The following is a 12,348-nucleotide window of genomic DNA, read 5'->3' as shown; positions in this document are numbered from 1 at the left end:
GTTACTAAAGCCACACCTTTGTGTCAACTCCTGAGCTCTGAGCAACCAAGTCATAGCTTCAATAACGAAGTTGCTTTCAAAGTATTTTAGGAAAACAGTATGTCAGTGCATGAAAGTTAAAACACTGCTGTACAATACGGCTTCAAGAAACACAGCAAGCAATGGAGCCAAGACTGCTTAGTTCCTCAAATACCTCCTTGAATTTTAAAGGCTGCGACAGCTGAAGAATATCCTTTTGAAACCAATCCACCCTAAAGCAACTTTAGGCAAACAGAGCCCAAATTTTGACAGGGGTAGGTGGCAAAGCATGTCAGCAGACACTTATTTTACAGCCACAAGCTTTAATATTAAACAGACCCTAGCAAGGTAACACAGCTTTACCCAGAATGGTCTCACACTGCTGAAGTAGTTTCCAGTCCCAATTCTGAGTCCATCCCTGTGGTTTTGACAGCTGAGTCCAATAGGTTCCTCCTCAGAGTGTGTTGCTTAGCCAGCAAAAAGCATTTGCAAACCTGTATAGAAAACAACAATAATCTTTCTGCAGATTTCTTCACCGTTTGCAGATTTGTCATTCTAGCTGTATTCATACACATATATAGCTAAGCAGTATGTGTTTCAGAACATTCAAAAGTTAAATAACGTCTGCAAAACAAGTATGATTTTGTTCCATGTGAAAGTTTCAGGAATTGATTTATTGGCAAAAAGTATCTGAGGAAAGCAAAGCCATGTTAATCACAGTCTTGCAGTGCTGCAGATGGGCATTAGAACCCGCTGTACAAGTATATCCAAAACCAAACTCTTGGCATGCAAGTATTTCAAAATGCACTGTGAGGGAATACAACTTGTGCTCTTCATGGCCCATGCAGCCTCTTAAAAGCAGGTTAAAAACACATTTATGAAGGCAGTAAGGAATCATGCAGCTATATCTGAAGCTTGCCATTTAATAACAAAGCAGAATGAGCCATAGAAAAAAAAAGAAAGAAAACTTGTTATCATGATTCCAAAACCTCATCTGGTTGACAGGAGAGGTGGCTGCATGCAGCATCATTCAGAGCATAAGAACAGAACAACTTCCCTGGACTCCTTGGGACTCACAACCCTTCTCTGCAGTCCACACAGAGACATAAGCCTTAAGGGGCTCAGCAAGCTTATCTTCCCTTGTCAGCACAGCAGCTTAAAAGGGATGGACAGAAGCAGAGGTCAGATGCCAGTCTCAGTCTTGCTGAATGCCTCCTTGGGAGGAGGGCAAGGCAGGTAAATGAGCAGATCGTCAGAGGACTAAAATTGCTAAGATGCAACCTTAAGAACAGTTAAAGATGCAACATTTCCCTTTCTTGTTCCTTATTTTGATAAGCAGGGTAACAGTTAAATCTATCAGTACTCAAAATATCAGGCCAGGGATCTGAGTTGGCAAGATACCCCAAGTCCCCAGGTCTGGAGCTTACACCACAGAAGCTTTGTTATGAATCTGGAACAGTCCCAACTGCACCATCTCTGGCCATATTCCAACCCTCGCACCCTCCTTGCTGAAGGGGAGCATAAAAAGCACCATGGAGCTGTCAGTGTCCACACTTGGAGTGTTGTCCACTCCTGTGTGCTGGCAATGCTTACAGGGAACATGGAGGAGTGAGGCTAGCAGGGGGCTCTAGGCCTGGGGCCCCTGGAGAAGCACATCCATTTGAGCTCATTCTGAAGGCTTTTTTTTCATAGAAAAGAGTTGATGTGAGTTCATAAGTTGCTCCCTAGTGCACCACATAAGCATTTTTTCCCACTATCATCACAACAGGGCAGGCCATGCTTCACCCAAGGTCATACACTATCCATTCAAATTAAAACATCGGTGAGCTAGGCTAGTGACTTTCAATCAGTCTCTGATTTGGAGGTCACAGGGGTCCATAAACAACAATTCCGGATGTGCAAAGTGCTGGTATTGGATCTTTTACATACTTTGCATCCAGTAACCCTTAAATATCCAACACACAAGAAATCGAGCTTGGTAGAGAGCACTAAAAAAAAATAGTGAAGTACATTTTTAATAACTGACCCTCTTAACTTCAAGGGAAAAAGGACAGATGAGAATTTTCTCTGTCATAAGACTGACAGTCTGACTCAGTCTCTGACATGCTATAAGAGAAGTTACGTGATTACTGAGAAAAAGTCACAGAAAACATCCCAGAAAGCAGCAGCCTCAGAATAAATCACAAGATGAAACACAGAGAAGAACAAACCCCGCAATTACAACTCTGTAAATCTGACTTTTCCATATATAAGTGTGACAAAAGTGTGCAAATCAGAATCATTCAATAAAAGTGACCTAGCAGAACCAACATATCTGGCTTCAAACAAAAGACTAAATCATAACAATCTGTAAAAATATACTAATTTACATTACTTTTGACATTACAGTAACCACATTGCTTGACAACTGGCTTAATTGTGCAGAAGAAATAAAAACAGCAAGTTACTGAGCAGAGAAAGGTATATTTGCACGTTTAAAACAGATGATGGTTCTGCTGTGTCAGAGCTGTTCTTGAGGCTTTCATAGTGGTCCAGCAGAGACAGACAAGTGACATTATCAGATGACAGAGAGGCATTTTGAATAACGGGAAATAATTCCAAGAGGTATGGAAAATTGTAAAAATCAGAAGTAAAAAAAAAATCCCTTGATTTTTAGCCACAAGCCTAGTAAATGATGGTTTCCCATTGATTTATGATTTTATAGCACCATTACACTCCATCTTGCTTGGGATCATGCTGTAAATCCCCTCACCCTTTCCCATTTGGGCAGGGAGGAACCTGATGAGGTTTAATGAGGGCAAGTGTAGGTAATAACTGCATGCATCAGTACAGATTAGGGGAGGAACCTGGTGGAGAAGAGCTCTGTGGAGAAGGACCTGGGGGTCCTGTTGGACAACTGGTTGGCCGTGAGCCAGCAGTGGCCAACAAGGTCAGTGGTATCCTGGGGTGCATTAAAAAGAGCACAGCCAGCAGGTCGAGGGAGGTGATCCTCCCCTTTACTCTGCCCTGGTGAGGCCACATTTAGAATACTGTGTTCAGTTCTCAGGTGCTCCCCAGTTCCAAAAAGACAGGGATCTCCTAGAAGGAGTCCAATGGAGGGCCACAAAGATGATACAGGGCCTGGAGCATCTCCCATATGAGGAAAGGATGAGGAGTAACCTGGGTCTGTCCAGCCTGGGGAAGACTGGGGAGGGAGAAAAGGAGGGAGGGGAGTCTGATTAATGGTAATAAATACCTAAAGGGGCAAAGGGATGAGGCCATGCTCTTCTCAGTGGTGTGTAGTGATAGAACAAGGAGTAATGACCTAAACTTTGAAAACAGAAGTTCCATACAAACTTGCAGAAGAACTTTATGGTAAGGGGGTGACAGAGCACTGGAACAGAGAGGTGGTGGGTGGTGAAGTCTCCTTCTATGGAGATATTCCAGACCAACCTGGATGCCAATCTGTAGGGAGCTGCTTTAGCAGGGGGGTTCGACTCAATGACCTCTTGAGTTCCCTTCCAACCCCTGCGATTCCATGACGGGTTTATTTAGCATTGATATCTAGAAAGGAAGCGGAACATTTAAGTGAGAAAAACAAAGCGGAAAGAAAACACGAGCTAAATGTCTCACCCAGCCTCACCACACCGCGTCAGTTCGTGGCGCAGCTGAGGCAGCCCTACCAGCTCTACCAGCCCCGGCAGCGCCGTGCCCAGCGGCACCCGGCCGCTCCTGTCGGTAACGCGGCGCAATGCAGCGAGCGCGCACTGCCACCCGGCGCCGAGCCGCTGTGCTGCACGGACGGATGGAAGCAGGCGGTCCCACAGCGCCAGGCATTCGCCCTTACCTTCAGGAGGAGGCTATTAGTGATTTCTCTTCGCACAGTCATAGGAGGATGTACGGCTTCCCCTCCAGGCACGGAGAAAAGCTGGTAGTGTTTTCAAGTCTTTTTTTTCCATTCACACGCATTCAGCTTTTTGTACGGAGGTTTTAGGACCGGTGATCTACCAGCTGGTGGATCGTAGCAAGCAGAAAGACCTGCCTACAAGCTACAAGAATTCTCTGAATTGGAAGCGAGTTGTGATCCAGCTGGCTTTTTCCCATAGAAGCTTTAGGATCTTGTTTCTGTGCTGTCACAAAGTGTCACAAACGCACTGCATTAATTGTGAAGTTATTACCACCATTTCTGCCTGCCCAACACTGGCAGAACAACGCCTCGCCTTTGCACCAATTTGTTTGCTTCCCTGGCGGCAGGGGAATGCGTTCATACTTCTCAGCTGGTTAGCGTGCTAAAAAATACCTCAAAAATGAGAACAGCCATTCTTAAACACTTAACCCAGAAACCAGGTTTGAAAAGAAAAATGTAAATACCATGTGAGCAGGTAGGTCCAAATAGTTACTTAACTTGGCAGTACGGCTGCTTGTGTTGGACTGAGATTATGACCAAACTTCTACATTTTCTAGATTCTTTTAAAAAATCTCTTTTCTCCATACGGTCAAGAAAACTAAAATTTCCATCTTAAGTGTTGGAGGTAGTTATGAAAACAACCCAGCTTGTCCTAACACTTTTTCAGGTTGCAGAAGCAGAGATGGTGAGGAGATCTAATCAAATATTCAATTTGCAACGTATTCACTTAGGAAATCTCATGCTTGCACTATCTCTAGATCCGCCCTGTATTTGTAATTTTGATGACTGCGACACACAAACACTGATTGGGTTTAACTAAAGCAACCAGGATGTTTTACTGTGTCACATCACTCCCATCTAGGGAAAAAAAAAAAAAAATCAAGTGTAGGCTTTTTTTTTCTTTCCTAGACAGACAAGCAGTGCCATAAAAATAACTGGGATTTAAGCACATCCTTTATATTAAAAGCAAATGCTCCACCGTTCTGCTGGATCAGAGCTGTAAATCTCAGTGATGTCACAGTTTCTATGACAACCAAGTGTGATACTACATGAAGGATTATGATTTAAAGGAACGCTATTACATCTGGCCTTTCCAGCTGACACAGTCATAGCTTATCCTCCTGGACCAATCTGCTTATCTTTTTAGTCACCGAGCCCAGGGCCCAAAAGGGGAGGTTACAGTAGCACAGGCTGAAAGCAAGCAAAGAGTGAGAAAAGGGAGCACTGCTCCTCTTTCTGTTCCTGCATGACTCAAGGCTGAATTATCCTCTCCCAGACAGCTGCAGCCCTTGAGCTAGCTGACAGTAGATGCTGCAGCTGCAAGGCAGGAAGCCCAGAGCCAGGTAGAGCAGCAGTGCAGATGCTGTGCACCCATGCTCCCTTCCTGCAGAGCCCTCGTGGCCCTGGTGCCATCCCCCGGATGCATGCATCCTACAAGGTTGGTTCCACGTCTGGCTGAAGATGTGTGTCGCATCAAACCCGCACCTGAGGCTTTGAATGACTGGAATTAACTAACAAGCAGGTCTGGTTCCATAGATCTGGCTCACTAGCCACCTCTGCTTTCTGATTAACTCATTTTCCATTTGTCTCTGCTGCACGCAGTGGCCTGGCCCTTGGGCTGCTGTGCATTCAGGACAGGCTGAACCATCGGGTGCTTTTACAGGCAAATGAGAGGCAGCACTGCAAATCTGTTCAATGGCCCTCTTAAGCATGGAGCTGGCTTTGCTGCAAACAGCTCCCTTTAGATTAAGATAAATGCTTTACCAGGGAGATTGGTGCCGCTGCGCTTGTGAAGTCATGATACTCCTTACAAATAAAATCAGTGACTAAAAATAGGCAGCACATTTTCCTTTCTATGAGATTATGAGTTTCTTCCTTGCAAAACAGATGAGCTCATTGAAAGATAATTTTGTGATGGCCAGATAGCTTCATCATTAGATCAAAAACCATCATTGGTCGTCCAATTAAAGCTCCTTTTTATACCAGGAAAATAACTGATGTGCTGATAAACTGCCTCCACTCATTGTTACTGCAACATCCACAGCTGCTGCAAACACATCCACGTCACTGATATCTCTCACTAAAAGGTTTTTAAATGAGTTAACTCTTCCAGGAACTGGCAGATTTCTGAGGGACTGTTTGCTTATAAGATCTCATGCTTTTTGTTCCATTTCTTTTACTTACAGAGGCATTCCAATCAAGAGCTGATCACACACACTTCAACAGGGTATAATTTGGATGTCACATGCTGTTATTCTAATAGAAGTTGAGAAAGGGCCAAAAGAGGGAACCGGGCCTTGAGGCTCCTTATTCCCTATTAAGAAGAAACAAAAAAAACCCATCAGCAGCACCTAACCTGCATCATTTTGACAGAACTAGGTTAGGGAGTGCCTACACGTGTGGTTATTTTGGCAGAGCACAACTTACCAAGAGAGATGGAAGAAAAGCAGTGAAATACAGTAATCTCTTAATCCAGTGCAGCACTGCCACGACCAGTCTCAGTCATGTTGATCTGATGGCTATCACTCAGTGTGCCCTGGGTCTCTTATATCCTTACTTGTTCAGTGGCATTGCCCACTGCTTCATGTGTCAACAGATGTGCAGCTCTTAGCACAGCTGAGAGCTGCATTGTTCTTCAAGGGGAGCAGCCATAGCTCCAGTCATCAGGCTCCTGTTGTTTTTGAGATTGATTAGTCACACAGAATATCTCTAAATGCCATTACTGCACATCCAGAAGAACCGAATCTCAAGTCAGCCTTTCACTGCCCTGCTTAAGGGGAAGAATGGCATGGGAGAGAAGCCCACACACGTTTATTTCTCAGGGGTTGGAGCTTCTGCTGTTGGCTAGAAGCAAAAACTCAAAAACTACAAAGCTTTTTAAAAGCTTTGTTAATCTTCTATGAGGACAAAGGTTTACATTTCAGACTGACTTCAGACTTTCTGAAGCCAACCCTTTGATTTCATGTATTTGGCACCTTCTGGAAATACAGCTTATCTAACAGCTACAGATGAGCACTCTAAATGGCCGTCACTCCTACCTGGTGCCCATAGAATTGCATGACAGCTTCACAGCCCAAACTGCAACTCCTCAGTCTCCTCTGCGAGTCAGATACAGAGGGCCACATACCAAGCAATAGAGCACTATAGGAGCTACCAAGAACTACCAGTTGTTCCTGTTGTTTTTTTTTTCCCCCACACACCACACAAGATAAAAATAAAGAGAGTATGATTATAACCCACATAAAACAGTCTGAGGGGTGGGGGAATGTGTAGAACTCCTCTAGCTTCTTTAAATGTGAAATATAGTCATTATTTTCACTCTTCCTTCCTAGCTACAGAAGACAGACTCTTCCTGGAGCAGAAGATAAGAGTTCAAGTTCATAGAATCTCAGAATCCTTGGAGTTGGGAGGAACCTTTAAAGGTCATTTAGTCCAACTCCTATGCAATGAACAGTGACATCCATAGCTAGAGCAGATTGCTCAGGGCCTGATCCAGCCTCGCCTTGAAGGGACAGGGCATCCACCACATCTCTGGGCAACCTGTTCCAGCACCTCACCACCCTCTCTGTAAAAGACTTTTTCCTTATATCCAGACTTCTCAGACAATCACTGTCTCTGGCAATTCCAAAGTCTGTTGAAGAAACAATTTCCTCTCTATTCATAAATGATTCATGGGCGCATTGATTAGATCACTGACTCCTTGTGCTCATCAAGGTAACTTCTGCTTATGCAGAACTGCTGTGTATCTAAATGAGGATGGAGCTCATGGTGTGACGTGTACAGCTGTGAGCAGACCATGCTCAATACAGGCAACTTTCTGCAACACGTCTATTCACAAGCAAGTGCCATCAGCAACGTGTCTGCTGTTCATCACGCACCAGAGGAAAGCAACAGGAACAACATGGAAAGAGGATGGTGATATTCTCAACAAACAAGGACATCTTCCTGCGGGGAACGGACCAGAGAAGGGTTAGCAGAAGGATTTCAGATCTAAGTTAACCTCGAAGAGCTGACCAGGAGATGGCGTGAGAGGAACGGATTTCAAAGAAAATCATCACCTGGGCCTGCTGACCGCAGCTCGGTCTGCCACAGTGGGATCCTGCCTCTCAGTCATGCCAGTGACTCTCAGAGGGCTGAAACTGGCCTTGAAAGCAGAGATGCCCACCTCAGTGGCAGACAGGGGCTCGTGGCGGATTGAGCTAGCTGACTTAAGAGGTTATTTTTACTCCTCAGATCAGATTTGCATTGGAAGTCTATAAAATATGAACACACACACACAAAAAAACAACAAAAAACCAAACACGACAAAACATCCAAAAACCTATTTGGAGAGGAGTGGAAAGATTCTTAAAAATATTAAAATATTAAGACATCAGTGCTGTTTTCCAGAAGGTCAATGCAAGCAGCATGCTTTTTTGGAAGATACCTCAGCACAAGTCAGTGACAACGAGGTAAACATGGAGCATTCTCATCATGTAATCACAGCTATTATGGGTCTGTATTCCTCCAGAAGAAAGCTTGGATCTTCAAAGACAGTTCCTTACAAAGAACGCAAAGGTTGTTTTCTCCTACCAAGCTGATGTGTTATTTCAGATAATACACTTCAAATTGCACTATAAAGTTCAAGCAAAGAGTATTATTTGTAGACAAAAACTATTAATTTTTATCACATCTATTTTGTTGTTCAAAGTATTACAAAATAAATATTTATTCTTTCTGTGGTTCATACAGCTTTCACCTGCTTTCCAGTATTAGCTTCAGCTCCAGCTTTTGTGGGCTAAGGAATTAATTTTTTACAACTGCTATGCTGTGCTGCACCACAGAACCTCTTTGGGTTGGAAGGGACTCAAAGATTATCTAGTTTCAACATCCCACTGCCGCAGAAAGGGTTGCCAACCACTAAATCAGGCACTAGATGAGGTTGCCCAGGGCCCCATTCAACCTGGCCTTGAACACCTCCAGGAATGGGGCATCTGCAGCTTTTCTGAGCAGATTGTTTCAGCACCTCAACACCCTCCCAGTGAATATTTTTCCCTATTTAAGCTAAATCTCCTCTCTTTTTGGTTAAAACTGTTCCTCCTTAATCTATCACCTGTGTAAAAACTTGATTTCCTTCCTGTTTACAAGCTTCCTCCAAGTAGTGGAAAGCCCCAATGAGGTCTCCCTGGAGCCTTCTCCAGACTGAAGAAGCCTAGCTGCCTCAGCCTGTCTTTATAGGAGGGGTGCTTCAGGCCTCTGACCATCTTCATGTCCCTCCTCTGGACCTGTTCCAAAAGCTCTACATCTTTCTTGAGCTGGGGACCCCAGATCTGGATGCAGTACTTCAGATGGGGTCCTAAAAGGGCACCGTAGAGGGAGACAATCATCTCCCTTGTCCTGCTGGACACTCCCCTGTTGATGCAACCCAGGTTACTTTCAGGCTTCAAGAGCACACTGCTGGCTCATGTTAAGTCTTTGATCTGCCAGAATCACCAAGTCCTTCTCCCCAGGGCTGCTCTCAGTGAGTTCTTCTCTCAGGCTGTATGTGTATCTGGAATTACCCCGACCAAACAGCAACACTTTGCGCTTGGCCTTGTTGAGCCTGATGAAGTTCACATGGACTCACTTTTCAGGCATGTCCAGATTCCTCAGGATGAAATCCCTTCCTTCTATTGTATCAACTGCACTACTTGGCTTGGTGTCATCAGCAAACTGCTGAGGGTACACTTGATCCCACTGTGTAGGACATTAATGCAGACATAAAAGAACATCAGTTCCAAAACAGATGCCCAAGGGACATCACCGCTCATCACTAGCCTCTACACGGACATAGAGCCATAGGGTTCCATGGTCCAGCTCTATATGGACATCATAAAAACTTAATTTCTCCACTTTACAGGTAAGGATACGGTGTGGGACCATATCAAAGACCTTGCAGGTAGACAGCATCAGTTCCTTTGTCCACCTCTATCACAGAAGAGCACCAGATTGGTGACACACAATCTGCCCTTGGTTAAGCCACACTAACCTTAACATATCCTCCAGGAGGATTTGTTCTACAGTCTTCCCAGGTACAAAGGTGAGGCTCACCAATCGGTAGCTCTCCAGCAGTCTGTAGTTTCCCAAGTCTTCCTTTCTCACTTTATTAATAAGGGGAGTAATATTTCCCTTTTTACAGTCAATGAGGACTTTATCTGCCAAGAATTTCATCGTGTGAATGCAGCATATGGCAGTCTGACACACAGCTTCCATTGCAGAGCCACTGGCAATGGTTACAATTTAACACAGTAAGAGGAAAATATGTTCATGTTCATGTTCTAAATCTATTTCATTTGATTAAAATACTACATTTTCACAGTGGAAAAATTCAGTTTTGAGGAGCAGTCATTAATTTTCCATTACTTCTTCCCTTGTTTAATATTCAATTTATTTCACTTTTTCCCAGCTATTTTCAACACGGAATCCTGGAAACTGTTCAGATTTATCTTGATCAAACCTACGTCCCTACTTCATTTGCTAATATGATAAATATTCAAAACAAAGAACTTCATAATAATTCTACTTAACATCACTGTGAAATTGTGACCTTCCAAGGCACTCTTTCCAGTTAATTAATCAAGCTCCAATGGCACTGCTTTTCCTTCTAGAAAAAAAGCTTGAAAAATCAGAAGCTGGCTTTGGTACCTGGGATTCTTCTGTTACAGGTGTAATCAAAGCCAACTGCTGGTAGATTGCTGCAATATTCTCCATATTTATTCCATACTAACTTTTTACATTACTTACTGACAGCTGTCAGCTGACTACTGTTTCTTTTGCAAAACATGGTAAGAAATGTTTGAAAGACCCTGCCAGCAACCTAATTACACACTGTCTCAAAAGTTTTTACATACTGTCTGCAAATAGCCTTGTCTTCCTCCACAAGAAAACTTGCAGCACATATTTATAGCATAGGGGCCCCTAAAAGGCAGAAGTGAAATGGGAGATTCATGCTAAATATTTTTCAGTCTCAGAATAGCAGAAGGACCCTGTCTCAGACAGAGTTTCATGGTTTTCAAAGCTTACTAAAGCAAGCAGCGTGCCTCAGGGAGACAGCTGGCTGCCTCCACTCATTTTTGCCCTGCGACAGCTCCCCTCCTACAATCATACAGAGAAACAGCTGTCAGGATGCAGCTATGCACATTTAACAAGAGAAGCAAAAACCCAACAGCATGTGCTCTTTTGTTCAGGGAAATAGGAGTACAAACACCTTGCATCAGAGCAAACCAAAGCTTCAGCAACTGGAAACTGGAACAATACATTGATGCTGACATGAAAGTTTTCTGGTAGAGCTGATCTCTCTTCTGTTTGAGTGCAAAAGCATTCAATGTCCTAGCAAACAATGCTATTTCAACTCCATCTATTCCCTGTACGGCACCTCCTAGCCGCAAGAGTGCACCCTTGCAGTTTGCACTAAGCACTTCCTCCCTTACTGCAGTCTCAAAGTGGATAACACCTTAAACTTCGTGCTAAGTAGTCCTGTCCCAGTTACTTTTATTACAGCCACTGATGTGTACTTCTCTGCAAACACTTAGTTTGATGTTAAATCTGGTTTATAGCACATCAAACCAATGGAAGGGTAACAAAACACTTTTTAGTAGATTTAGGAGAGGTACTGTCTTATGCACTAACAAACCCTGCTGAGTGATATCAGTAAAAACCTTTGCAAAGAAATAATGCAGATCTTCAACCTACTCTGGTTTCCTTCCTACAGTACCTTTTCCCCTATCATGCTATCAAATACTTAACACCCAGTTCCTTACCAGATGCTGGCTATGCCTTGGTCGATACTGTGAGAAAAAAGTTTTTGTAAATTAAGCTTCTCACGTCTCAGAGTAGAAAACCAGGTGCATAATACAGAAATACAATATACAACGTTCATACTTGATTCTAAATAAACACTAATAAAGCCACAACCTTTTGCCCTGTTTACATACAAGGCTCCTCTTTCTTAGAGTAAGGTTTCCAATGGATTTTGCCTTCTCCAGCTGTGCTTGTTCACTCCTGCTCTAGCCCTACAGAGGTGGGCACCTAAAGAGGATGGGGATCCATGTGTTTCCTACTTGAGCCATCCTTGCTGAGACCCTATGAAGTAAAAGGAACAGTGTGTTCCAGAGACAGGTTGTTTCATTGCCACAAGCACCCTTCCTAGAACTTCAATGATGCCTTCCCTGAAAGCATTGCCTCTGGGAATAATCTTGTAATTTGCAGAATTAGATGCATCACTGCTGATAAGTCCACTATTTCTCAGCCTTTAGTGCCCTTGACAAGAGCTAACATAAAAGTTAAGTGAACCTATTTTAAAGGCTCCACAGATTATACATTTATTCCTGATAATTTTTAATGGGCCGACAAATGTTTGTACCACTTTGATTTACAGCCACACTGCACTGTTAGACTAGTTGTGAGGCTGAGCTGATCCTTTCAAG

At 43.5% G+C, this 12,348-nt stretch overlaps 2 long non-coding RNA genes across 2 annotated transcripts in view; both read right to left on the bottom strand.

Moving 5' to 3' along the window:
- LOC128075442 (uncharacterized) overlaps positions 1-12,348 on the bottom strand; it is an 89,629-nt gene that overhangs the window by 3,217 nt on the left and 74,064 nt on the right. The gene's annotated exons all lie outside the window — the stretch shown is intronic.
- On the bottom strand, positions 388-12,175 carry LOC128075441 (uncharacterized). Its single transcript, XR_008203816.1, has 3 exons — positions 3,845-12,175; positions 3,451-3,561; positions 388-512 (listed from the first exon to the last, which is right to left on the bottom strand). It is a non-coding gene; the product is annotated as an uncharacterized LOC128075441 (long non-coding RNA).

This window comes from Tympanuchus pallidicinctus, unplaced genomic scaffold (assembly GCF_026119805.1).
Source record: "Tympanuchus pallidicinctus isolate F22 unplaced genomic scaffold, pur_lepc_1.0 scaffold12, whole genome shotgun sequence".
NCBI lineage: Eukaryota > Metazoa > Chordata > Aves > Galliformes > Phasianidae > Tympanuchus > Tympanuchus pallidicinctus.
Note: the sequence above shows the minus strand (reverse complement) of the source record. Positions and strands in the feature narration are given on the sequence as shown.